The 21339-nt window shown below is 52.9% G+C and overlaps 70 non-coding genes across 70 annotated transcripts; 27 read left to right on the top strand and 43 right to left on the bottom strand.

Annotated features, from left to right (window-relative positions):
- Positions 1-173: 173 nt before the first annotated feature.
- Positions 174-245, bottom strand: Trnad-guc. The gene has a single exon. It is a non-coding gene; the product is annotated as a tRNA-Asp (tRNA).
- Positions 246-352: 107 nt separating this feature from the next.
- Positions 353-424, bottom strand: Trnad-guc. The gene has a single exon. It is a non-coding gene; the product is annotated as a tRNA-Asp (tRNA).
- A 107-nt stretch (positions 425-531) lies between these two features.
- On the bottom strand, positions 532-623 carry Trnai-uau. Its single transcript is given in 2 exon segments — positions 532-567; positions 586-623. It is a non-coding gene; the product is annotated as a tRNA-Ile (tRNA).
- Positions 624-1001: 378 nt separating this feature from the next.
- Positions 1002-1074, top strand: Trnar-acg. The gene has a single exon. It is a non-coding gene; the product is annotated as a tRNA-Arg (tRNA).
- A 287-nt stretch (positions 1075-1361) lies between these two features.
- On the top strand, positions 1362-1433 carry Trnam-cau. The gene has a single exon. It is a non-coding gene; the product is annotated as a tRNA-Met (tRNA).
- A 245-nt stretch (positions 1434-1678) lies between these two features.
- Trnad-guc lies at positions 1679-1750 on the bottom strand. The gene has a single exon. It is a non-coding gene; the product is annotated as a tRNA-Asp (tRNA).
- Positions 1751-1857: 107 nt separating this feature from the next.
- Positions 1858-1929, bottom strand: Trnad-guc. Its single transcript has one exon. It is a non-coding gene; the product is annotated as a tRNA-Asp (tRNA).
- Positions 1930-2036: 107 nt separating this feature from the next.
- Trnai-uau lies at positions 2037-2128 on the bottom strand. The gene is given in 2 exon segments: positions 2037-2072; positions 2091-2128. It is a non-coding gene; the product is annotated as a tRNA-Ile (tRNA).
- Positions 2129-2506: 378 nt separating this feature from the next.
- On the top strand, positions 2507-2579 carry Trnar-acg. The gene has a single exon. It is a non-coding gene; the product is annotated as a tRNA-Arg (tRNA).
- A 287-nt stretch (positions 2580-2866) lies between these two features.
- Trnam-cau lies at positions 2867-2938 on the top strand. Its single transcript has one exon. It is a non-coding gene; the product is annotated as a tRNA-Met (tRNA).
- A 245-nt stretch (positions 2939-3183) lies between these two features.
- Trnad-guc lies at positions 3184-3255 on the bottom strand. The gene has a single exon. It is a non-coding gene; the product is annotated as a tRNA-Asp (tRNA).
- Positions 3256-3362: 107 nt separating this feature from the next.
- Trnad-guc lies at positions 3363-3434 on the bottom strand. The gene has a single exon. It is a non-coding gene; the product is annotated as a tRNA-Asp (tRNA).
- A 107-nt stretch (positions 3435-3541) lies between these two features.
- Positions 3542-3633, bottom strand: Trnai-uau. The gene is given in 2 exon segments: positions 3542-3577; positions 3596-3633. It is a non-coding gene; the product is annotated as a tRNA-Ile (tRNA).
- Positions 3634-4011: 378 nt separating this feature from the next.
- On the top strand, positions 4012-4084 carry Trnar-acg. Its single transcript has one exon. It is a non-coding gene; the product is annotated as a tRNA-Arg (tRNA).
- A 287-nt stretch (positions 4085-4371) lies between these two features.
- On the top strand, positions 4372-4443 carry Trnam-cau. Its single transcript has one exon. It is a non-coding gene; the product is annotated as a tRNA-Met (tRNA).
- A 245-nt stretch (positions 4444-4688) lies between these two features.
- Trnad-guc lies at positions 4689-4760 on the bottom strand. Its single transcript has one exon. It is a non-coding gene; the product is annotated as a tRNA-Asp (tRNA).
- A 107-nt stretch (positions 4761-4867) lies between these two features.
- On the bottom strand, positions 4868-4939 carry Trnad-guc. The gene has a single exon. It is a non-coding gene; the product is annotated as a tRNA-Asp (tRNA).
- Positions 4940-5046: 107 nt separating this feature from the next.
- Trnai-uau lies at positions 5047-5138 on the bottom strand. Its single transcript is given in 2 exon segments — positions 5047-5082; positions 5101-5138. It is a non-coding gene; the product is annotated as a tRNA-Ile (tRNA).
- Positions 5139-5516: 378 nt separating this feature from the next.
- On the top strand, positions 5517-5589 carry Trnar-acg. The gene has a single exon. It is a non-coding gene; the product is annotated as a tRNA-Arg (tRNA).
- Positions 5590-5876: 287 nt separating this feature from the next.
- Trnam-cau lies at positions 5877-5948 on the top strand. Its single transcript has one exon. It is a non-coding gene; the product is annotated as a tRNA-Met (tRNA).
- Positions 5949-6193: 245 nt separating this feature from the next.
- Positions 6194-6265, bottom strand: Trnad-guc. The gene has a single exon. It is a non-coding gene; the product is annotated as a tRNA-Asp (tRNA).
- Positions 6266-6372: 107 nt separating this feature from the next.
- Positions 6373-6444, bottom strand: Trnad-guc. The gene has a single exon. It is a non-coding gene; the product is annotated as a tRNA-Asp (tRNA).
- Positions 6445-6551: 107 nt separating this feature from the next.
- Trnai-uau lies at positions 6552-6643 on the bottom strand. Its single transcript is given in 2 exon segments — positions 6552-6587; positions 6606-6643. It is a non-coding gene; the product is annotated as a tRNA-Ile (tRNA).
- A 378-nt stretch (positions 6644-7021) lies between these two features.
- Trnar-acg lies at positions 7022-7094 on the top strand. Its single transcript has one exon. It is a non-coding gene; the product is annotated as a tRNA-Arg (tRNA).
- A 287-nt stretch (positions 7095-7381) lies between these two features.
- On the top strand, positions 7382-7453 carry Trnam-cau. The gene has a single exon. It is a non-coding gene; the product is annotated as a tRNA-Met (tRNA).
- Positions 7454-7698: 245 nt separating this feature from the next.
- Positions 7699-7770, bottom strand: Trnad-guc. Its single transcript has one exon. It is a non-coding gene; the product is annotated as a tRNA-Asp (tRNA).
- Positions 7771-7877: 107 nt separating this feature from the next.
- Positions 7878-7949, bottom strand: Trnad-guc. The gene has a single exon. It is a non-coding gene; the product is annotated as a tRNA-Asp (tRNA).
- Positions 7950-8056: 107 nt separating this feature from the next.
- Trnai-uau lies at positions 8057-8148 on the bottom strand. Its single transcript is given in 2 exon segments — positions 8057-8092; positions 8111-8148. It is a non-coding gene; the product is annotated as a tRNA-Ile (tRNA).
- Positions 8149-8526: 378 nt separating this feature from the next.
- On the top strand, positions 8527-8599 carry Trnar-acg. Its single transcript has one exon. It is a non-coding gene; the product is annotated as a tRNA-Arg (tRNA).
- Positions 8600-8886: 287 nt separating this feature from the next.
- Positions 8887-8958, top strand: Trnam-cau. The gene has a single exon. It is a non-coding gene; the product is annotated as a tRNA-Met (tRNA).
- A 245-nt stretch (positions 8959-9203) lies between these two features.
- Positions 9204-9275, bottom strand: Trnad-guc. Its single transcript has one exon. It is a non-coding gene; the product is annotated as a tRNA-Asp (tRNA).
- Positions 9276-9382: 107 nt separating this feature from the next.
- On the bottom strand, positions 9383-9454 carry Trnad-guc. Its single transcript has one exon. It is a non-coding gene; the product is annotated as a tRNA-Asp (tRNA).
- A 107-nt stretch (positions 9455-9561) lies between these two features.
- Trnai-uau lies at positions 9562-9653 on the bottom strand. The gene is given in 2 exon segments: positions 9562-9597; positions 9616-9653. It is a non-coding gene; the product is annotated as a tRNA-Ile (tRNA).
- Positions 9654-10031: 378 nt separating this feature from the next.
- Trnar-acg lies at positions 10032-10104 on the top strand. The gene has a single exon. It is a non-coding gene; the product is annotated as a tRNA-Arg (tRNA).
- A 287-nt stretch (positions 10105-10391) lies between these two features.
- Positions 10392-10463, top strand: Trnam-cau. Its single transcript has one exon. It is a non-coding gene; the product is annotated as a tRNA-Met (tRNA).
- Positions 10464-10708: 245 nt separating this feature from the next.
- Positions 10709-10780, bottom strand: Trnad-guc. The gene has a single exon. It is a non-coding gene; the product is annotated as a tRNA-Asp (tRNA).
- Positions 10781-10887: 107 nt separating this feature from the next.
- Trnad-guc lies at positions 10888-10959 on the bottom strand. Its single transcript has one exon. It is a non-coding gene; the product is annotated as a tRNA-Asp (tRNA).
- A 107-nt stretch (positions 10960-11066) lies between these two features.
- Trnai-uau lies at positions 11067-11158 on the bottom strand. Its single transcript is given in 2 exon segments — positions 11067-11102; positions 11121-11158. It is a non-coding gene; the product is annotated as a tRNA-Ile (tRNA).
- Positions 11159-11536: 378 nt separating this feature from the next.
- On the top strand, positions 11537-11609 carry Trnar-acg. Its single transcript has one exon. It is a non-coding gene; the product is annotated as a tRNA-Arg (tRNA).
- Positions 11610-11896: 287 nt separating this feature from the next.
- Trnam-cau lies at positions 11897-11968 on the top strand. Its single transcript has one exon. It is a non-coding gene; the product is annotated as a tRNA-Met (tRNA).
- A 245-nt stretch (positions 11969-12213) lies between these two features.
- Positions 12214-12285, bottom strand: Trnad-guc. Its single transcript has one exon. It is a non-coding gene; the product is annotated as a tRNA-Asp (tRNA).
- A 107-nt stretch (positions 12286-12392) lies between these two features.
- Positions 12393-12464, bottom strand: Trnad-guc. The gene has a single exon. It is a non-coding gene; the product is annotated as a tRNA-Asp (tRNA).
- A 107-nt stretch (positions 12465-12571) lies between these two features.
- Trnai-uau lies at positions 12572-12663 on the bottom strand. Its single transcript is given in 2 exon segments — positions 12572-12607; positions 12626-12663. It is a non-coding gene; the product is annotated as a tRNA-Ile (tRNA).
- A 378-nt stretch (positions 12664-13041) lies between these two features.
- On the top strand, positions 13042-13114 carry Trnar-acg. The gene has a single exon. It is a non-coding gene; the product is annotated as a tRNA-Arg (tRNA).
- A 604-nt stretch (positions 13115-13718) lies between these two features.
- On the bottom strand, positions 13719-13790 carry Trnad-guc. Its single transcript has one exon. It is a non-coding gene; the product is annotated as a tRNA-Asp (tRNA).
- A 107-nt stretch (positions 13791-13897) lies between these two features.
- Positions 13898-13969, bottom strand: Trnad-guc. The gene has a single exon. It is a non-coding gene; the product is annotated as a tRNA-Asp (tRNA).
- A 107-nt stretch (positions 13970-14076) lies between these two features.
- Positions 14077-14168, bottom strand: Trnai-uau. The gene is given in 2 exon segments: positions 14077-14112; positions 14131-14168. It is a non-coding gene; the product is annotated as a tRNA-Ile (tRNA).
- A 378-nt stretch (positions 14169-14546) lies between these two features.
- On the top strand, positions 14547-14619 carry Trnar-acg. Its single transcript has one exon. It is a non-coding gene; the product is annotated as a tRNA-Arg (tRNA).
- A 287-nt stretch (positions 14620-14906) lies between these two features.
- On the top strand, positions 14907-14978 carry Trnam-cau. Its single transcript has one exon. It is a non-coding gene; the product is annotated as a tRNA-Met (tRNA).
- A 245-nt stretch (positions 14979-15223) lies between these two features.
- Positions 15224-15295, bottom strand: Trnad-guc. Its single transcript has one exon. It is a non-coding gene; the product is annotated as a tRNA-Asp (tRNA).
- Positions 15296-15402: 107 nt separating this feature from the next.
- Trnad-guc lies at positions 15403-15474 on the bottom strand. Its single transcript has one exon. It is a non-coding gene; the product is annotated as a tRNA-Asp (tRNA).
- A 107-nt stretch (positions 15475-15581) lies between these two features.
- Trnai-uau lies at positions 15582-15673 on the bottom strand. The gene is given in 2 exon segments: positions 15582-15617; positions 15636-15673. It is a non-coding gene; the product is annotated as a tRNA-Ile (tRNA).
- A 378-nt stretch (positions 15674-16051) lies between these two features.
- Trnar-acg lies at positions 16052-16124 on the top strand. Its single transcript has one exon. It is a non-coding gene; the product is annotated as a tRNA-Arg (tRNA).
- Positions 16125-16411: 287 nt separating this feature from the next.
- Trnam-cau lies at positions 16412-16483 on the top strand. Its single transcript has one exon. It is a non-coding gene; the product is annotated as a tRNA-Met (tRNA).
- Positions 16484-16728: 245 nt separating this feature from the next.
- On the bottom strand, positions 16729-16800 carry Trnad-guc. Its single transcript has one exon. It is a non-coding gene; the product is annotated as a tRNA-Asp (tRNA).
- A 107-nt stretch (positions 16801-16907) lies between these two features.
- Trnad-guc lies at positions 16908-16979 on the bottom strand. Its single transcript has one exon. It is a non-coding gene; the product is annotated as a tRNA-Asp (tRNA).
- A 107-nt stretch (positions 16980-17086) lies between these two features.
- Positions 17087-17178, bottom strand: Trnai-uau. Its single transcript is given in 2 exon segments — positions 17087-17122; positions 17141-17178. It is a non-coding gene; the product is annotated as a tRNA-Ile (tRNA).
- A 378-nt stretch (positions 17179-17556) lies between these two features.
- On the top strand, positions 17557-17629 carry Trnar-acg. Its single transcript has one exon. It is a non-coding gene; the product is annotated as a tRNA-Arg (tRNA).
- A 287-nt stretch (positions 17630-17916) lies between these two features.
- On the top strand, positions 17917-17988 carry Trnam-cau. The gene has a single exon. It is a non-coding gene; the product is annotated as a tRNA-Met (tRNA).
- A 245-nt stretch (positions 17989-18233) lies between these two features.
- Trnad-guc lies at positions 18234-18305 on the bottom strand. The gene has a single exon. It is a non-coding gene; the product is annotated as a tRNA-Asp (tRNA).
- A 107-nt stretch (positions 18306-18412) lies between these two features.
- On the bottom strand, positions 18413-18484 carry Trnad-guc. Its single transcript has one exon. It is a non-coding gene; the product is annotated as a tRNA-Asp (tRNA).
- Positions 18485-18591: 107 nt separating this feature from the next.
- Positions 18592-18683, bottom strand: Trnai-uau. The gene is given in 2 exon segments: positions 18592-18627; positions 18646-18683. It is a non-coding gene; the product is annotated as a tRNA-Ile (tRNA).
- A 378-nt stretch (positions 18684-19061) lies between these two features.
- Positions 19062-19134, top strand: Trnar-acg. The gene has a single exon. It is a non-coding gene; the product is annotated as a tRNA-Arg (tRNA).
- A 287-nt stretch (positions 19135-19421) lies between these two features.
- Positions 19422-19493, top strand: Trnam-cau. The gene has a single exon. It is a non-coding gene; the product is annotated as a tRNA-Met (tRNA).
- Positions 19494-19738: 245 nt separating this feature from the next.
- On the bottom strand, positions 19739-19810 carry Trnad-guc. Its single transcript has one exon. It is a non-coding gene; the product is annotated as a tRNA-Asp (tRNA).
- A 107-nt stretch (positions 19811-19917) lies between these two features.
- On the bottom strand, positions 19918-19989 carry Trnad-guc. Its single transcript has one exon. It is a non-coding gene; the product is annotated as a tRNA-Asp (tRNA).
- Positions 19990-20096: 107 nt separating this feature from the next.
- Trnai-uau lies at positions 20097-20188 on the bottom strand. The gene is given in 2 exon segments: positions 20097-20132; positions 20151-20188. It is a non-coding gene; the product is annotated as a tRNA-Ile (tRNA).
- Positions 20189-20566: 378 nt separating this feature from the next.
- On the top strand, positions 20567-20639 carry Trnar-acg. Its single transcript has one exon. It is a non-coding gene; the product is annotated as a tRNA-Arg (tRNA).
- Positions 20640-20926: 287 nt separating this feature from the next.
- On the top strand, positions 20927-20998 carry Trnam-cau. Its single transcript has one exon. It is a non-coding gene; the product is annotated as a tRNA-Met (tRNA).
- Positions 20999-21243: 245 nt separating this feature from the next.
- Trnad-guc lies at positions 21244-21315 on the bottom strand. The gene has a single exon. It is a non-coding gene; the product is annotated as a tRNA-Asp (tRNA).
- Between the last annotated feature and the right edge of the window lie 24 nt (positions 21316-21339).

The raw sequence follows: 21339 nt of genomic DNA, 5'->3' as shown, positions 1-21339 counted from the left end.
AGCGTTAACAGCAAACCCAGTAATTCTGAAGTGTGAAGAATGCGAGAACCACTTCCTAAGATGTAGCATTTTTTAAGATTTTGCACCAACTACACTCCTTGATCGCAAAGTTAATGCTCTTACGACCCCCATACGCGCAACACTCGAACAGGTTTGTGAGATAAAAATCGCATCTCCCCGGCGGGGAATCGAACCCCGGTCTCCCGCGTGACAGGCGGGGATACTAACCACTATACTACCGAGGATGCGATGTAAACAGGTGCCTGTGTGCGAGAGATATGGTGCAAGTAGCCGCAAACGTCCTACACTAAGTTCGGCGAGTGAAAGAGCAGCAATTAAAAATCGGATGTGCCTCCCCGGCGGGGAATCGAACCCCGGTCTCCCGCGTGACAGGCGGGGATACTAACCACTATACTACCGAGGAAGACGCAGCTAGCGTCTCGAATACACAATTATGTTACTCAAATAGCTGATACATCTCAAACCTAGCCTCCTGTTGCTGTCAGAGACAGCTGCTAAGAAATAAAAGTATGCCCCAGGTGAGGCTCGAACTCACAACCCCGGCATTGCTCACGGCTACTGCCTTATAAGTACCGTGCGCTAACCAATTGCGCCACTGGGGCTACGACACAGTGTTCTCAGTTAGCAGTATTCACTTTGCTGCAAACCAGTGGTGGCCACAGAAACATACGATCGCCACCTGATGCCATACTGCGACTTTGGCACCTGACTACCAATGCTTCGTGCTATTCTTGTTTCATATGCTACGCTGACATGCGCATCAACCGGCTCTGGTCGTCGAGAAAACGCGGGAAAACGCGCGCCTTGCCTTCTGCTACCTGTCGAGCAGCGAGAGCAGATGTGTGGCAAGCTCTAAGCTCTGCAGGCGCACTGCGGCCACGCAGCTGGACGAGAGGTACCTTCCTTGGGAGCTTGCTCAGCCATGGAGAACACGTTTCTTCGCCAATTGCACTTGCCTCGTAGAAAGAAATGCTGCCACTGGCCCTGTGGCGCAACGGATAACGCGTCTGACTACGGATCAGAAGATTCCAGGTTCGAATCCTGGCAGGGTCGGCATTTTGTTGGTTGCCGACGCGTAGCTGGGCAGTGGATTTCGTATGTCGACGCATCGCGGAGTGCTTTGTTACTCCTGTGCATCTCGCAGCTGCATGTCGAGTCAATCGTGGTAAATATCGCAGCCTGCAAGCGTCAGCGTAGCGTCAGTCGAGCAAAGTCGAGACAAGTCAAGCTGAGAGCTGTGGGAGATGATACGCAATTAAGTACAGGCGTGTGAAAGCGACGCAGACAACGCTTTCCAAGTGTCCCACGTCACGTGGCGAAGAGCCAGCGCAACCCCAGCCAGCAGAGTGGCGCAGTGGAAGCGTGCTGGGCCCATAACCCAGAGGTCCGTGGATCGAAACCACGCTCTGCTAAAATTATTTCTTTTGCAGACTGTGTCGAGCTCGATTATTACGCCCACAGCGTCGGCTGGGGTGCCTTGATTCAGCGTTAACAGCAAACCCAGTAATTCTGAAGTGTGAAGAATGCGAGAACCACTTCCTAAGATGTAGCATTTTTTAAGATTTTGCACCAACTACACTCCTTGATCGCAAAGTTAATGCTCTTACGACCCCCATACGCGCAACACTCGAACAGGTTTGTGAGATAAAAATCGCATCTCCCCGGCGGGGAATCGAACCCCGGTCTCCCGCGTGACAGGCGGGGATACTAACCACTATACTACCGAGGATGCGATGTAAACAGGTGCCTGTGTGCGAGAGATATGGTGCAAGTAGCCGCAAACGTCCTACACTAAGTTCGGCGAGTGAAAGAGCAGCAATTAAAAATCGGATGTGCCTCCCCGGCGGGGAATCGAACCCCGGTCTCCCGCGTGACAGGCGGGGATACTAACCACTATACTACCGAGGAAGACGCAGCTAGCGTCTCGAATACACAATTATGTTACTCAAATAGCTGATACATCTCAAACCTAGCCTCCTGTTGCTGTCAGAGACAGCTGCTAAGAAATAAAAGTATGCCCCAGGTGAGGCTCGAACTCACAACCCCGGCATTGCTCACGGCTACTGCCTTATAAGTACCGTGCGCTAACCAATTGCGCCACTGGGGCTACGACACAGTGTTCTCAGTTAGCAGTATTCACTTTGCTGCAAACCAGTGGTGGCCACAGAAACATACGATCGCCACCTGATGCCATACTGCGACTTTGGCACCTGACTACCAATGCTTCGTGCTATTCTTGTTTCATATGCTACGCTGACATGCGCATCAACCGGCTCTGGTCGTCGAGAAAACGCGGGAAAACGCGCGCCTTGCCTTCTGCTACCTGTCGAGCAGCGAGAGCAGATGTGTGGCAAGCTCTAAGCTCTGCAGGCGCACTGCGGCCACGCAGCTGGACGAGAGGTACCTTCCTTGGGAGCTTGCTCAGCCATGGAGAACACGTTTCTTCGCCAATTGCACTTGCCTCGTAGAAAGAAATGCTGCCACTGGCCATGTGGCGCAACGGATAACGCGTCTGACTACGGATCAGAAGATTCCAGGTTCGAATCCTGGCAGGGTCGGCATTTTGTTGGTTGCCGACGCGTAGCTGGGCAGTGGATTTCGTATGTCGACGCATCGCGGAGTGCTTTGTTACTCCTGTGCATCTCGCAGCTGCATGTCGAGTCAATCGTGGTAAATATCGCAGCCTGCAAGCGTCAGCGTAGCGTCAGTCGAGCAAAGTCGAGACAAGTCAAGCTGAGAGCTGTGGGAGATGATACGCAATTAAGTACAGGCGTGTGAAAGCGACGCAGACAACGCTTTCCAAGTGTCCCACGTCACGTGGCGAAGAGCCAGCGCAACCCCAGCCAGCAGAGTGGCGCAGTGGAAGCGTGCTGGGCCCATAACCCAGAGGTCCGTGGATCGAAACCACGCTCTGCTAAAATTATTTCTTTTGCAGACTGTGTCGAGCTCGATTATTACGCCCACAGCGTCGGCTGGGGTGCCTTGATTCAGCGTTAACAGCAAACCCAGTAATTCTGAAGTGTGAAGAATGCGAGAACCACTTCCTAAGATGTAGCATTTTTTAAGATTTTGCACCAACTACACTCCTTGATCGCAAAGTTAATGCTCTTACGACCCCCATACGCGCAACACTCGAACAGGTTTGTGAGATAAAAATCGCATCTCCCCGGCGGGGAATCGAACCCCGGTCTCCCGCGTGACAGGCGGGGATACTAACCACTATACTACCGAGGATGCGATGTAAACAGGTGCCTGTGTGCGAGAGATATGGTGCAAGTAGCCGCAAACGTCCTACACTAAGTTCGGCGAGTGAAAGAGCAGCAATTAAAAATCGGATGTGCCTCCCCGGCGGGGAATCGAACCCCGGTCTCCCGCGTGACAGGCGGGGATACTAACCACTATACTACCGAGGAAGACGCAGCTAGCGTCTCGAATACACAATTATGTTACTCAAATAGCTGATACATCTCAAACCTAGCCTCCTGTTGCTGTCAGAGACAGCTGCTAAGAAATAAAAGTATGCCCCAGGTGAGGCTCGAACTCACAACCCCGGCATTGCTCACGGCTACTGCCTTATAAGTACCGTGCGCTAACCAATTGCGCCACTGGGGCTACGACACAGTGTTCTCAGTTAGCGGTATTCACTTTGCTGCAAACCAGTGGTGGCCACAGAAACATACGATCGCCACCTGATGCCATACTGCGACTTTGGCACCTGACTACCAATGCTTCGTGCTATTCTTGTTTCATATGCTACGCTGACATGCACATCAACCGGCTCTGGTCGTCGAGAAAACGCGGGAAAACGCGCGCCTTGCCTTCTGCTACCTGTCGAGCAGCGAGAGCAGATGTGTGGCAAGCTCTAAGCTCTGCAGGCGCACTGCGGCCACGCAGCTGGACGAGAGGTACCTTCCTTGGGAGCTTGCTCAGCCATGGAGAACACGTTTCTTCGCCAATTGCACTTGCCTCGTAGAAAGAAATGCTGCCACTGGCCCTGTGGCGCAACGGATAACGCGTCTGACTACGGATCAGAAGATTCCAGGTTCGAATCCTGGCAGGGTCGGCATTTTGTTGGTTGCCGACGCGTAGCTGGGCAGTGGATTTCGTATGTCGACGCATCGCGGAGTGCTTTGTTACTCCTGTGCATCTCGCAGCTGCATGTCGAGTCAATCGTGGTAAATATCGCAGCCTGCAAGCGTCAGCGTAGCGTCAGTCGAGCAAAGTCGAGACAAGTCAAGCTGAGAGCTGTGGGAGATGATACGCAATTAAGTACAGGCGTGTGAAAGCGACGCAGACAACGCTTTCCAAGTGTCCCACGTCACGTGGCGAAGAGCCAGCGCAACCCCAGCCAGCAGAGTGGCGCAGTGGAAGCGTGCTGGGCCCATAACCCAGAGGTCCGTGGATCGAAACCACGCTCTGCTAAAATTATTTCTTTTGCAGACTGTGTCGAGCTCGATTATTACGCCCACAGCGTCGGCTGGGGTGCCTTGATTCAGCGTTAACAGCAAACCCAGTAATTCTGAAGTGTGAAGAATGCGAGAACCACTTCCTAAGATGTAGCATTTTTTAAGATTTTGCACCAACTACACTCCTTGATCGCAAAGTTAATGCTCTTACGACCCCCATACGCGCAACACTCGAACAGGTTTGTGAGATAAAAATCGCATCTCCCCGGCGGGGAATCGAACCCCGGTCTCCCGCGTGACAGGCGGGGATACTAACCACTATACTACCGAGGATGCGATGTAAACAGGTGCCTGTGTGCGAGAGATATGGTGCAAGTAGCCGCAAACGTCCTACACTAAGTTCGGCGAGTGAAAGAGCAGCAATTAAAAATCGGATGTGCCTCCCCGGCGGGGAATCGAACCCCGGTCTCCCGCGTGACAGGCGGGGATACTAACCACTATACTACCGAGGAAGACGCAGCTAGCGTCTCGAATACACAATTATGTTACTCAAATAGCTGATACATCTCAAACCTAGCCTCCTGTTGCTGTCAGAGACAGCTGCTAAGAAATAAAAGTATGCCCCAGGTGAGGCTCGAACTCACAACCCCGGCATTGCTCACGGCTACTGCCTTATAAGTACCGTGCGCTAACCAATTGCGCCACTGGGGTTACGACACAGTGTTCTCAGTTAGCGGTATTCACTTTGCTGCAAACCAGTGGTGGCCACAGAAACATACGATCGCCACCTGATGCCATACTGCGACTTTGGCACCTGACTACCAATGCTTCGTGCTATTCTTGTTTCATATGCTACGCTGACATGCGCATCAACCGGCTCTGGTCGTCGAGAAAACGCGGGAAAACGCGCGCCTTGCCTTCTGCTACCTGTCGAGCAGCGAGAGCAGATGTGTGGCAAGCTCTAAGCTCTGCAGGCGCACTGCGGCCACGCAGCTGGACGAGAGGTACCTTCCTTGGGAGCTTGCTCAGCCATGGAGAACACGTTTCTTCGCCAATTGCACTTGCCTCGTAGAAAGAAATGCTGCCACTGGCCCTGTGGCGCAACGGATAACGCGTCTGACTACGGATCAGAAGATTCCAGGTTCGAATCCTGGCAGGGTCGGCATTTTGTTGGTTGCCGACGCGTAGCTGGGCAGTGGATTTCGTATGTCGACGCATCGCGGAGTGCTTTGTTACTCCTGTGCATCTCGCAGCTGCATGTCGAGTCAATCGTGGTAAATATCGCAGCCTGCAAGCGTCAGCGTAGCGTCAGTCGAGCAAAGTCGAGACAAGTCAAGCTGAGAGCTGTGGGAGATGATACGCAATTAAGTACAGGCGTGTGAAAGCGACGCAGACAACGCTTTCCAAGTGTCCCACGTCACGTGGCGAAGAGCCAGCGCAACCCCAGCCAGCAGAGTGGCGCAGTGGAAGCGTGCTGGGCCCATAACCCAGAGGTCCGTGGATCGAAACCACGCTCTGCTAAAATTATTTCTTTTGCAGACTGTGTCGAGCTCGATTATTACGCCCACAGCGTCGGCTGGGGTGCCTTGATTCAGCGTTAACAGCAAACCCAGTAATTCTGAAGTGTGAAGAATGCGAGAACCACTTCCTAAGATGTAGCATTTTTTAAGATTTTGCACCAACTACACTCCTTGATCGCAAAGTTAATGCTCTTACGACCCCCATACGCGCAACACTCGAACAGGTTTGTGAGATAAAAATCGCATCTCCCCGGCGGGGAATCGAACCCCGGTCTCCCGCGTGACAGGCGGGGATACTAACCACTATACTACCGAGGATGCGATGTAAACAGGTGCCTGTGTGCGAGAGATATGGTGCAAGTAGCCGCAAACGTCCTACACTAAGTTCGGCGAGTGAAAGAGCAGCAATTAAAAATCGGATGTGCCTCCCCGGCGGGGAATCGAACCCCGGTCTCCCGCGTGACAGGCGGGGATACTAACCACTATACTACCGAGGAAGACGCAGCTAGCGTCTCGAATACACAATTATGTTACTCAAATAGGGGATACATCTCAAACCTAGCCTCCTGTTGCTGTCAGAGACAGCTGCTAAGAAATAAAAGTATGCCCCAGGTGAGGCTCGAACTCACAACCCCGGCATTGCTCACGGCTACTGCCTTATAAGTACCGTGCGCTAACCAATTGCGCCACTGGGGCTACGACACAGTGTTCTCAGTTAGCGGTATTCACTTTGCTGCAAACCAGTGGTGGCCACAGAAACATACGATCGCCACCTGATGCCATACTGCGACTTTGGCACCTGACTACCAATGCTTCGTGCTATTCTTGTTTCATATGCTACGCTGACATGCACATCAACCGGCTCTGGTCGTCGAGAAAACGCGGGAAAACGCGCGCCTTGCCTTCTGCTACCTGTCGAGCAGCGAGAGCAGATGTGTGGCAAGCTCTAAGCTCTGCAGGCGCACTGCGGCCACGCAGCTGGACGAGAGGTACCTTCCTTGGGAGCTTGCTCAGCCATGGAGAACACGTTTCTTCGCCAATTGCACTTGCCTCGTAGAAAGAAATGCTGCCACTGGCCCTGTGGCGCAACGGATAACGCGTCTGACTACGGATCAGAAGATTCCAGGTTCGAATCCTGGCAGGGTCGGCATTTTGTTGGTTGCCGACGCGTAGCTGGGCAGTGGATTTCGTATGTCGACGCATCGCGGAGTGCTTTGTTACTCCTGTGCATCTCGCAGCTGCATGTCGAGTCAATCGTGGTAAATATCGCAGCCTGCAAGCGTCAGCGTAGCGTCAGTCGAGCAAAGTCGAGACAAGTCAAGCTGAGAGCTGTGGGAGATGATACGCAATTAAGTACAGGCGTGTGAAAGCGACGCAGACAACGCTTTCCAAGTGTCCCACGTCACGTGGCGAAGAGCCAGCGCAACCCCAGCCAGCAGAGTGGCGCAGTGGAAGCGTGCTGGGCCCATAACCCAGAGGTCCGTGGATCGAAACCACGCTCTGCTAAAATTATTTCTTTTGCAGACTGTGTCGAGCTCGATTATTACGCCCACAGCGTCGGCTGGGGTGCCTTGATTCAGCGTTAACAGCAAACCCAGTAATTCTGAAGTGTGAAGAATGCGAGAACCACTTCCTAAGATGTAGCATTTTTTAAGATTTTGCACCAACTACACTCCTTGATCGCAAAGTTAATGCTCTTACGACCCCCATACGCGCAACACTCGAACAGGTTTGTGAGATAAAAATCGCATCTCCCCGGCGGGGAATCGAACCCCGGTCTCCCGCGTGACAGGCGGGGATACTAACCACTATACTACCGAGGATGCGATGTAAACAGGTGCCTGTGTGCGAGAGATATGGTGCAAGTAGCCGCAAACGTCCTACACTAAGTTCGGCGAGTGAAAGAGCAGCAATTAAAAATCGGATGTGCCTCCCCGGCGGGGAATCGAACCCCGGTCTCCCGCGTGACAGGCGGGGATACTAACCACTATACTACCGAGGAAGACGCAGCTAGCGTCTCGAATACACAATTATGTTACTCAAATAGCTGATACATCTCAAACCTAGCCTCCTGTTGCTGTCAGAGACAGCTGCTAAGAAATAAAAGTATGCCCCAGGTGAGGCTCGAACTCACAACCCCGGCATTGCTCACGGCTACTGCCTTATAAGTACCGTGCGCTAACCAATTGCGCCACTGGGGCTACGACACAGTGTTCTCAGTTAGCGGTATTCACTTTGCTGCAAACCAGTGGTGGCCACAGAAACATACGATCGCCACCTGATGCCATACTGCGACTTTGGCACCTGACTACCAATGCTTCGTGCTATTCTTGTTTCATATGCTACGCTGACATGCACATCAACCGGCTCTGGTCGTCGAGAAAACGCGGGAAAACGCGCGCCTTGCCTTCTGCTACCTGTCGAGCAGCGAGAGCAGATGTGTGGCAAGCTCTAAGCTCTGCAGGCGCACTGCGGCCACGCAGCTGGACGAGAGGTACCTTCCTTGGGAGCTTGCTCAGCCATGGAGAACACGTTTCTTCGCCAATTGCACTTGCCTCGTAGAAAGAAATGCTGCCACTGGCCCTGTGGCGCAACGGATAACGCGTCTGACTACGGATCAGAAGATTCCAGGTTCGAATCCTGGCAGGGTCGGCATTTTGTTGGTTGCCGACGCGTAGCTGGGCAGTGGATTTCGTATGTCGACGCATCGCGGAGTGCTTTGTTACTCCTGTGCATCTCGCAGCTGCATGTCGAGTCAATCGTGGTAAATATCGCAGCCTGCAAGCGTCAGCGTAGCGTCAGTCGAGCAAAGTCGAGACAAGTCAAGCTGAGAGCTGTGGGAGATGATACGCAATTAAGTACAGGCGTGTGAAAGCGACGCAGACAACGCTTTCCAAGTGTCCCACGTCACGTGGCGAAGAGCCAGCGCAACCCCAGCCAGCAGAGTGGCGCAGTGGAAGCGTGCTGGGCCCATAACCCAGAGGTCCGTGGATCGAAACCACGCTCTGCTAAAATTATTTCTTTTGCAGACTGTGTCGAGCTCGATTATTACGCCCACAGCGTCGGCTGGGGTGCCTTGATTCAGCGTTAACAGCAAACCCAGTAATTCTGAAGTGTGAAGAATGCGAGAACCACTTCCTAAGATGTAGCATTTTTTAAGATTTTGCACCAACTACACTCCTTGATCGCAAAGTTAATGCTCTTACGACCCCCATACGCGCAACACTCGAACAGGTTTGTGAGATAAAAATCGCATCTCCCCGGCGGGGAATCGAACCCCGGTCTCCCGCGTGACAGGCGGGGATACTAACCACTATACTACCGAGGATGCGATGTAAACAGGTGCCTGTGTGCGAGAGATATGGTGCAAGTAGCCGCAAACGTCCTACACTAAGTTCGGCGAGTGAAAGAGCAGCAATTAAAAATCGGATGTGCCTCCCCGGCGGGGAATCGAACCCCGGTCTCCCGCGTGACAGGCGGGGATACTAACCACTATACTACCGAGGAAGACGCAGCTAGCGTCTCGAATACACAATTATGTTACTCAAATAGCTGATACATCTCAAACCTAGCCTCCTGTTGCTGTCAGAGACAGCTGCTAAGAAATAAAAGTATGCCCCAGGTGAGGCTCGAACTCACAACCCCGGCATTGCTCACGGCTACTGCCTTATAAGTACCGTGCGCTAACCAATTGCGCCACTGGGGCTACGACACAGTGTTCTCAGTTAGCGGTATTCACTTTGCTGCAAACCAGTGGTGGCCACAGAAACATACGATCGCCACCTGATGCCATACTGCGACTTTGGCACCTGACTACCAATGCTTCGTGCTATTCTTGTTTCATATGCTACGCTGACATGCACATCAACCGGCTCTGGTCGTCGAGAAAACGCGGGAAAACGCGCGCCTTGCCTTCTGCTACCTGTCGAGCAGCGAGAGCAGATGTGTGGCAAGCTCTAAGCTCTGCAGGCGCACTGCGGCCACGCAGCTGGACGAGAGGTACCTTCCTTGGGAGCTTGCTCAGCCATGGAGAACACGTTTCTTCGCCAATTGCACTTGCCTCGTAGAAAGAAATGCTGCCACTGGCCCTGTGGCGCAACGGATAACGCGTCTGACTACGGATCAGAAGATTCCAGGTTCGAATCCTGGCAGGGTCGGCATTTTGTTGGTTGCCGACGCGTAGCTGGGCAGTGGATTTCGTATGTCGACGCATCGCGGAGTGCTTTGTTACTCCTGTGCATCTCGCAGCTGCATGTCGAGTCAATCGTGGTAAATATCGCAGCCTGCAAGCGTCAGCGTAGCGTCAGTCGAGCAAAGTCGAGACAAGTCAAGCTGAGAGCTGTGGGAGATGATACGCAATTAAGTACAGGCGTGTGAAAGCGACGCAGACAACGCTTTCCAAGTGTCCCACGTCACGTGGCGAAGAGCCAGCGCAACCCCAGCCAGCAGAGTGGCGCAGTGGAAGCGTGCTGGGCCCATAACCCAGAGGTCCGTGGATCGAAACCACGCTCTGCTAAAATTATTTCTTTTGCAGACTGTGTCGAGCTCGATTATTACGCCCACAGCGTCGGCTGGGGTGCCTTGATTCAGCGTTAACAGCAAACCCAGTAATTCTGAAGTGTGAAGAATGCGAGAACCACTTCCTAAGATGTAGCATTTTTTAAGATTTTGCACCAACTACACTCCTTGATCGCAAAGTTAATGCTCTTACGACCCCCATACGCGCAACACTCGAACAGGTTTGTGAGATAAAAATCGCATCTCCCCGGCGGGGAATCGAACCCCGGTCTCCCGCGTGACAAGCGGGGATACTAACCACTATACTACCGAGGATGCGATGTAAACAGGTGCCTGTGTGCGAGAGATATGGTGCAAGTAGCCGCAAACGTCCTACACTAAGTTCGGCGAGTGAAAGAGCAGCAATTAAAAATCGGATGTGCCTCCCCGGCGGGGAATCGAACCCCGGTCTCCCGCGTGACAGGCGGGGATACTAACCACTATACTACCGAGGAAGACGCAGCTAGCGTCTCGAATACACAATTATGTTACTCAAATAGCTGATACATCTCAAACCTAGCCTCCTGTTGCTGTCAGAGACAGCTGCTAAGAAATAAAAGTATGCCCCAGGTGAGGCTCGAACTCACAACCCCGGCATTGCTCACGGCTACTGCCTTATAAGTACCGTGCGCTAACCAATTGCGCCACTGGGGCTACGACACAGTGTTCTCAGTTAGCGGTATTCACTTTGCTGCAAACCAGTGGTGGCCACAGAAACATACGATCGCCACCTGATGCCATACTGCGACTTTGGCACCTGACTACCAATGCTTCGTGCTATTCTTGTTTCATATGCTACGCTGACATGCACATCAACCGGCTCTGGTCGTCGAGAAAACGCGGGAAAACGCGCGCCTTGCCTTCTGCTACCTGTCGAGCAGCGAGAGCAGATGTGTGGCAAGCTCTAAGCTCTGCAGGCGCACTGCGGCCACGCAGCTGGACGAGAGGTACCTTCCTTGGGAGCTTGCTCAGCCATGGAGAACACGTTTCTTCGCCAATTGCACTTGCCTCGTAGAAAGAAATGCTGCCACTGGCCCTGTGGCGCAACGGATAACGCGTCTGACTACGGATCAGAAGATTCCAGGTTCGAATCCTGGCAGGGTCGGCATTTTGTTGGTTGCCGACGCGTAGCTGGGCAGTGGATTTCGTATGTCGACGCATCGCGGAGTGCTTTGTTACTCCTGTGCATCTCGCAGCTGCATGTCGAGTCAATCGTGGTAAATATCGCAGCCTGCAAGCGTCAGCGTAGCGTCAGTCGAGCAAAGTCGAGACAAGTCAAGCTGAGAGCTGTGGGAGATGATACGCAATTAAATACAGGCGTGTGAAAGCGACGCAGACAACGCTTTCCAAGTGTCCCACGTCACGTGGCGAAGAGCCAGCGCAACCCCAGCCAGCAGAGTGGCGCAGTGGAAGCGTGCTGGGCCCATAACCCAGAGGTCCGTGGATCGAAACCACGCTCTGCTAAAATTATTTCTTTTGCAGACTGTGTCGAGCTCGATTATTACGCCCACAGCGTCGGCTGGGGTGCCTTGATTCAGCGTTAACAGCAAACCCAGTAATTCTGAAGTGTGAAGAATGCGAGAACCACTTCCTAAGATGTAGCATTTTTTAAGATTTTGCACCAACTACACTCCTTGATCGCAAAGTTAATGCTCTTACGACCCCCATACGCGCAACACTCGAACAGGTTTGTGAGATAAAAATCGCATCTCCCCGGCGGGGAATCGAACCCCGGTCTCCCGCGTGACAGGCGGGGATACTAACCACTATACTACCGAGGATGCGATGTAAACAGGTGCCTGTGTGCGAGAGATATGGTGCAAGTAGCCGCAAACGTCCTACACTAAGTTCGGCGAGTGAAAGAGCAGCAATTAAAAATCGGATGTGCCTCCCCGGCGGGGAATCGAACCCCGGTCTCCCGCGTGACAGGCGGGGATACTAACCACTATACTACCGAGGAAGACGCAGCTAGCGTCTCGAATACACAATTATGTTACTCAAATAGCTGATACATCTCAAACCTAGCCTCCTGTTGCTGTCAGAGACAGCTGCTAAGAAATAAAAGTATGCCCCAGGTGAGGCTCGAACTCACAACCCCGGCATTGCTCACGGCTACTGCCTTATAAGTACCGTGCGCTAACCAATTGCGCCACTGGGGCTACGACACAGTGTTCTCAGTTAGCGGTATTCACTTTGCTGCAAACCAGTGGTGGCCACAGAAACATACGATCGCCACCTGATGCCATACTGCGACTTTGGCACCTGACTACCAATGCTTCGTGCTATTCTTGTTTCATATGCTACGCTGACATGCACATCAACCGGCTCTGGTCGTCGAGAAAACGCGGGAAAACGCGCGCCTTGCCTTCTGCTACCTGTCGAGCAGCGAGAGCAGATGTGTGGCAAGCTCTAAGCTCTGCAGGCGCACTGCGGCCACGCAGCTGGACGAGAGGTACCTTCCTTGGGAGCTTGCTCAGCCATGGAGAACACGTTTCTTCGCCAATTGCACTTGCCTCGTAGAAAGAAATGCTGCCACTGGCCCTGTGGCGCAACGGATAACGCGTCTGACTACGGATCAGAAGATTCCAGGTTCGAATCCTGGCAGGGTCGGCATTTTGTTGGTTGCCGACGCGTAGCTGGGCAGTGGATTTCGTATGTCGACGCATCGCGGAGTGCTTTGTTACTCCTGTGCATCTCGCAGCTGCATGTCGAGTCAATCGTGGTAAATATCGCAGCCTGCAAGCGTCAGCGTAGCGTCAGTCGAGCAAAGTCGAGACAAGTCAAGCTGAGAGCTGTGGGAGATGATACGCAATTAAGTACAGGCGTGTGAAAGCGACGCAGACAACGCTTTCCAAGTGTCCCACGTCACGTGGCGAAGAGCCAGCGCAACCCCAGCCAGCAGAGTTGCGCAGTGGAAGCGTGCTGGGCCCATAACCCAGAGGTCCGTGGATCGAAACCACGCTCTGCTAAAATTATTTCTTTTGCAGACTGTGTCGAGCTCGATTATTACGCCCACAGCGTCGGCTGGGGTGCCTTGATTCAGCGTTAACAGCAAACCCAGTAATTCTGAAGTGTGAAGAATGCGAGAACCACTTCCTAAGATGTAGCATTTTTTAAGATTTTGCACCAACTACACTCCTTGATCGCAAAGTTAATGCTCTTACGACCCCCATACGCGCAACACTCGAACAGGTTTGTGAGATAAAAATCGCATCTCCCCGGCGGGGAATCGAACCCCGGTCTCCCGCGTGACAGGCGGGGATACTAACCACTATACTACCGAGGATGCGATGTAAACAGGTGCCTGTGTGCGAGAGATATGGTGCAAGTAGCCGCAAACGTCCTACACTAAGTTCGGCGAGTGAAAGAGCAGCAATTAAAAATCGGATGTGCCTCCCCGGCGGGGAATCGAACCCCGGTCTCCCGCGTGACAGGCGGGGATACTAACCACTATACTACCGAGGAAGACGCAGCTAGCGTCTCGAATACACAATTATGTTACTCAAATAGCTGATACATCTCAAACCTAGCCTCCTGTTGCTGTCAGAGACAGCTGCTAAGAAATAAAAGTATGCCCCAGGTGAGGCTCGAACTCACAACCCCGGCATTGCTCACGGCTACTGCCTTATAAGTACCGTGCGCTAACCAATTGCGCCACTGGGGCTACGACACAGTGTTCTCAGTTAGCGGTATTCACTTTGCTGCAAACCAGTGGTGGCCACAGAAACATACGATCGCCACCTGATGCCATACTGCGACTTTGGCACCTGACTACCAATGCTTCGTGCTATTCTTGTTTCATATGCTACGCTGACATGCACATCAACCGGCTCTGGTCGTCGAGAAAACGCGGGAAAACGCGCGCCTTGCCTTCTGCTACCTGTCGAGCAGCGAGAGCAGATGTGTGGCAAGCTCTAAGCTCTGCAGGCGCACTGCGGCCACGCAGCTGGACGAGAGGTACCTTCCTTGGGAGCTTGCTCAGCCATGGAGAACACGTTTCTTCGCCAATTGCACTTGCCTCGTAGAAAGAAATGCTGCCACTGGCCCTGTGGCGCAACGGATAACGCGTCTGACTACGGATCAGAAGATTCCAGGTTCGAATCCTGGCAGGGTCGGCATTTTGTTGGTTGCCGACGCGTAGCTGGGCAGTGGATTTCGTATGTCGACGCATCGCGGAGTGCTTTGTTACTCCTGTGCATCTCGCAGCTGCATGTCGAGTCAATCGTGGTAAATATCGCAGCCTGCAAGCGTCAGCGTAGCGTCAGTCGAGCAAAGTCGAGACAAGTCAAGCTGAGAGCTGTGGGAGATGATACGCAATTAAGTACAGGCGTGTGAAAGCGACGCAGACAACGCTTTCCAAGTGTCCCACGTCACGTGGCGAAGAGCCAGCGCAACCCCAGCCAGCAGAGTGGCGCAGTGGAAGCGTGCTGGGCCCATAACCCAGAGGTCCGTGGATCGAAACCACGCTCTGCTAAAATTATTTCTTTTGCAGACTGTGTCGAGCTCGATTATTACGCCCACAGCGTCGGCTGGGGTGCCTTGATTCAGCGTTAACAGCAAACCCAGTAATTCTGAAGTGTGAAGAATGCGAGAACCACTTCCTAAGATGTAGCATTTTTTAAGATTTTGCACCAACTACACTCCTTGATCGCAAAGTTAATGCTCTTACGACCCCCATACGCGCAACACTCGAACAGGTTTGTGAGATAAAAATCGCATCTCCCCGGCGGGGAATCGAACCCCGGTCTCCCGCGTGACAGGCGGGGATACTAACCACTATACTACCGAGGATGCGATGTAAACAGGTGCCTGTGTGCGAGAGATATGGTGCAAGTAGCCGCAAACGTCCTACACTAAGTTCGGCGAGTGAAAGAGCAGCAATTAAAAATCGGATGTGCCTCCCCGGCGGGGAATCGAACCCCGGTCTCCCGCGTGACAGGCGGGGATACTAACCACTATACTACCGAGGAAGACGCAGCTAGCGTCTCGAATACACAATTATGTTACTCAAATAGCTGATACATCTCAAACCTAGCCTCCTGTTGCTGTCAGAGACAGCTGCTAAGAAATAAAAGTATGCCCCAGGTGAGGCTCGAACTCACAACCCCGGCATTGCTCACGGCTACTGCCTTATAAGTACCGTGCGCTAACCAATTGCGCCACTGGGGCTACGACACAGTGTTCTCAGTTAGCGGTATTCACTTTGCTGCAAACCAGTGGTGGCCACAGAAACATACGATCGCCACCTGATGCCATACTGCGACTTTGGCACCTGACTACCAATGCTTCGTGCTATTCTTGTTTCATATGCTACGCTGACATGCACATCAACCGGCTCTGGTCGTCGAGAAAACGCGGGAAAACGCGCGCCTTGCCTTCTGCTACCTGTCGAGCAGCGAGAGCAGATGTGTGGCAAGCTCTAAGCTCTGCAGGCGCACTGCGGCCACGCAGCTGGACGAGAGGTACCTTCCTTGGGAGCTTGCTCAGCCATGGAGAACACGTTTCTTCGCCAATTGCACTTGCCTCGTAGAAAGAAATGCTGCCACTGGCCCTGTGGCGCAACGGATAACGCGTCTGACTACGGATCAGAAGATTCCAGGTTCGAATCCTGGCAGGGTCGGCATTTTGTTGGTTGCCGACGCGTAGCTGGGCAGTGGATTTCGTATGTCGACGCATCGCGGAGTGCTTTGTTACTCCTGTGCATCTCGCAGCTGCATGTCGAGTCAATCGTGGTAAATATCGCAGCCTGCAAGCGTCAGCGTAGCGTCAGTCGAGCAAAGTCGAGACAAGTCAAGCTGAGAGCTGTGGGAGATGATACGCAATTAAGTACAGGCGTGTGAAAGCGACGCAGACAACGCTTTCCAAGTGTCCCACGTCACGTGGCGAAGAGCCAGCGCAACCCCAGCCAGCAGAGTGGCGCAGTGGAAGCGTGCTGGGCCCATAACCCAGAGGTCCGTGGATCGAAACCACGCTCTGCTAAAATTATTTCTTTTGCAGACTGTGTCGAGCTCGATTATTACGCCCACAGCGTCGGCTGGGGTGCCTTGATTCAGCGTTAACAGCAAACCCAGTAATTCTGAAGTGTGAAGAATGCGAGAACCACTTCCTAAGATGTAGCATTTTTTAAGATTTTGCACCAACTACACTCCTTGATCGCAAAGTTAATGCTCTTACGACCCCCATACGCGCAACACTCGAACAGGTTTGTGAGATAAAAATCGCATCTCCCCGGCGGGGAATCGAACCCCGGTCTCCCGCGTGACAGGCGGGGATACTAACCACTATACTACCGAGGATGCGATGTAAACAGGTGCCTGTGTGCGAGAGATATGGTGCAAGTAGCCGCAAACGTCCTACACTAAGTTCGGCGAGTGAAAGAGCAGCAATTAAAAATCGGATGTGCCTCCCCGGCGGGGAATCGAACCCCGGTCTCCCGCGTGACAGGCGGGGATACTAACCACTATACTACCGAGGAAGACGCAGCTAGCGTCTCGAATACACAATTATGTTACTCAAATAGCTGATACATCTCAAACCTAGCCTCCTGTTGCTGTCAGAGACAGCTGCTAAGAAATAAAAGTATGCCCCAGGTGAGGCTCGAACTCACAACCCCGGCATTGCTCACGGCTACTGCCTTATAAGTACCGTGCGCTAACCAATTGCGCCACTGGGGCTACGACACAGTGTTCTCAGTTAGCGGTATTCACTTTGCTGCAAACCAGTGGTGGCCACAGAAACATACGATCGCCACCTGATGCCATACTGCGACTTTGGCACCTGACTACCAATGCTTCGTGCTATTCTTGTTTCATATGCTACGCTGACATGCACATCAACCGGCTCTGGTCGTCGAGAAAACGCGGGAAAACGCGCGCCTTGCCTTCTGCTACCTGTCGAGCAGCGAGAGCAGATGTGTGGCAAGCTCTAAGCTCTGCAGGCGCACTGCGGCCACGCAGCTGGACGAGAGGTACCTTCCTTGGGAGCTTGCTCAGCCATGGAGAACACGTTTCTTCGCCAATTGCACTTGCCTCGTAGAAAGAAATGCTGCCACTGGCCCTGTGGCGCAACGGATAACGCGTCTGACTACGGATCAGAAGATTCCAGGTTCGAATCCTGGCAGGGTCGGCATTTTGTTGGTTGCCGACGCGTAGCTGGGCAGTGGATTTCGTATGTCGACGCATCGCGGAGTGCTTTGTTACTCCTGTGCATCTCGCAGCTGCATGTCGAGTCAATCGTGGTAAATATCGCAGCCTGCAAGCGTCAGCGTAGCGTCAGTCGAGCAAAGTCGAGACAAGTCAAGCTGAGAGCTGTGGGAGATGATACGCAATTAAGTACAGGCGTGTGAAAGCGACGCAGACAACGCTTTCCAAGTGTCCCACGTCACGTGGCGAAGAGCCAGCGCAACCCCAGCCAGCAGAGTGGCGCAGTGGAAGCGTGCTGGGCCCATAACCCAGAGGTCCGTGGATCGAAACCACGCTCTGCTAAAATTATTTCTTTTGCAGACTGTGTCGAGCTCGATTATTACGCCCACAGCGTCGGCTGGGGTGCCTTGATTCAGCGTTAACAGCAAACCCAGTAATTCTGAAGTGTGAAGAATGCGAGAACCACTTCCTAAGATGTAGCATTTTTTAAGATTTTGCACCAACTACACTCCTTGATCGCAAAGTTAATGCTCTTACGACCCCCATACGCGCAACACTCGAACAGGTTTGTGAGATAAAAATCGCATCTCCCCGGCGGGGAATCGAACCCCGGTCTCCCGCGTGACAGGCGGGGATACTAACCACTATACTACCGAGGATGCGATGTAAACAGGTGCCTGTGTGCGAGAGATATGGTGCAAGTAGCCGCAAACGTCCTACACTAAGTTCGGCGAGTGAAAGAGCAGCAATTAAAAATCGGATGTGCCTCCCCGGCGGGGAATCGAACCCCGGTCTCCCGCGTGACAGGCGGGGATACTAACCACTATACTACCGAGGAAGACGCAGCTAGCGTCTCGAATACACAATTATGTTACTCAAATAGCTGATACATCTCAAACCTAGCCTCCTGTTGCTGTCAGAGACAGCTGCTAAGAAATAAAAGTATGCCCCAGGTGAGGCTCGAACTCACAACCCCGGCATTGCTCACGGCTACTGCCTTATAAGTACCGTGCGCTAACCAATTGCGCCACTGGGGCTACGACACAGTGTTCTCAGTTAGCGGTATTCACTTTGCTGCAAACCAGTGGTGGCCACAGAAACATACGATCGCCACCTGATGCCATACTGCGACTTTGGCACCTGACTACCAATGCTTCGTGCTATTCTTGTTTCATATGCTACGCTGACATGCACATCAACCGGCTCTGGTCGTCGAGAAAACGCGGGAAAACGCGCGCCTTGCCTTCTGCTACCTGTCGAGCAGCGAGAGCAGATGTGTGGCAAGCTCTAAGCTCTGCAGGCGCACTGCGGCCACGCAGCTGGACGAGAGGTACCTTCCTTGGGAGCTTGCTCAGCCATGGAGAACACGTTTCTTCGCCAATTGCACTTGCCTCGTAGAAAGAAATGCTGCCACTGGCCCTGTGGCGCAACGGATAACGCGTCTGACTACGGATCAGAAGATTCCAGGTTCGAATCCTGGCAGGGTCGGCATTTTGTTGGTTGCCGACGCGTAGCTGGGCAGTGGATTTCGTATGTCGACGCATCGCGGAGTGCTTTGTTACTCCTGTGCATCTCGCAGCTGCATGTCGAGTCAATCGTGGTAAATATCGCAGCCTGCAAGCGTCAGCGTAGCGTCAGTCGAGCAAAGTCGAGACAAGTCAAGCTGAGAGCTGTGGGAGATGATACGCAATTAAGTACAGGCGTGTGAAAGCGACGCAGACAACGCTTTCCAAGTGTCCCACGTCACGTGGCGAAGAGCCAGCGCAACCCCAGCCAGCAGAGTGGCGCAGTGGAAGCGTGCTGGGCCCATAACCCAGAGGTCCGTGGATCGAAACCACGCTCTGCTAAAATTATTTCTTTTGCAGACTGTGTCGAGCTCGATTATTACGCCCACAGCGTCGGCTGGGGTGCCTTGATTCAGCGTTAACAGCAAACCCAGTAATTCTGAAGTGTGAAGAATGCGAGAACCACTTCCTAAGATGTAGCATTTTTTAAGATTTTGCACCAACTACACTCCTTGATCGCAAAGTTAATGCTCTTACGACCCCCATACGCGCAACACTCGAACAGGTTTGTGAGATAAAAATCGCATCTCCCCGGCGGGGAATCGAACCCCGGTCTCCCGCGTGACAGGCGGGGATACTAACCACTATACTACCGAGGATGCGATGTAAACAGGTGCCTGTGTGCGAGAGATATGGTGCAAGTAGCCGCAAACGTCCTACACTAAGTTCGGCGAGTGAAAGAGCAGCAATTAAAAATCGGATGTGCCTCCCCGGCGGGGAATCGAACCCCGGTCTCCCGCGTGACAGGCGGGGATACTAACCACTATACTACCGAGGAAGACGCAGCTAGCGTCTCGAATACACAATTATGTTACTCAAATAGCTGATACATCTCAAACCTAGCCTCCTGTTGCTGTCAGAGACAGCTGCTAAGAAATAAAAGTATGCCCCAGGTGAGGCTCGAACTCACAACCCCGGCATTGCTCACGGCTACTGCCTTATAAGTACCGTGCGCTAACCAATTGCGCCACTGGGGCTACGACACAGTGTTCTCAGTTAGCGGTATTCACTTTGCTGCAAACCAGTGGTGGCCACAGAAACATACGATCGCCACCTGATGCCATACTGCGACTTTGGCACCTGACTACCAATGCTTCGTGCTATTCTTGTTTCATATGCTACGCTGACATGCACATCAACCGGCTCTGGTCGTCGAGAAAACGCGGGAAAACGCGCGCCTTGCCTTCTGCTACCTGTCGAGCAGCGAGAGCAGATGTGTGGCAAGCTCTAAGCTCTGCAGGCGCACTGCGGCCACGCAGCTGGACGAGAGGTACCTTCCTTGGGAGCTTGCTCAGCCATGGAGAACACGTTTCTTCGCCAATTGCACTTGCCTCGTAGAAAGAAATGCTGCCACTGGCCCTGTGGCGCAACGGATAACGCGTCTGACTACGGATCAGAAGATTCCAGGTTCGAATCCTGGCAGGGTCGGCATTTTGTTGGTTGCCGACGCGTAGCTGGGCAGTGGATTTCGTATGTCGACGCATCGCGGAGTGCTTTGTTACTCCTGTGCATCTCGCAGCTGCATGTCGAGTCAATCGTGGTAAATATCGCAGCCTGCAAGCGTCAGCGTAGCGTCAGTCGAGCAAAGTCGAGACAAGTCAAGCTGAGAGCTGTGGGAGATGATACGCAATTAAGTACAGGCGTGTGAAAGCGACGCAGACAACGCTTTCCAAGTGTCCCACGTCACGTGGCGAAGAGCCAGCGCAACCCCAGCCAGCAGAGTGGCGCAGTGGAAGCGTGCTGGGCCCATAACCCAGAGGTCCGTGGATCGAAACCACGCTCTGCTAAAATTATTTCTTTTGCAGACTGTGTCGAGCTCGATTATTACGCCCACAGCGTCGGCTGGGGTGCCTTGATTCAGCGTTAACAGCAAACCCAGTAATTCTGAAGTGTGAAGAATGCGAGAACCACTTCCTAAGATGTAGCATTTTTTAAGATTTTGCACCAACTACACTCCTTGATCGCAAAGTTAATGCTCTTACGACCCCCATACGCGCAACACTCGAACAGGTTTGTGAGATAAAAATCGCATCTCCCCGGCGGGGAATCGAACCCCGGTCTCCCGCGTGACAGGCGGGGATACTAACCACTATACTACCGAGGATGCGATGTAAACAGGTGCCTGTGT

Source organism: Schistocerca americana, chromosome 8 (genome assembly GCF_021461395.2).
Source record: "Schistocerca americana isolate TAMUIC-IGC-003095 chromosome 8, iqSchAmer2.1, whole genome shotgun sequence".
NCBI classification, from domain to species: Eukaryota; Metazoa; Arthropoda; class Insecta; order Orthoptera; family Acrididae; genus Schistocerca; species Schistocerca americana.
This window is presented reverse-complemented; position numbering and strand designations above follow the sequence as displayed.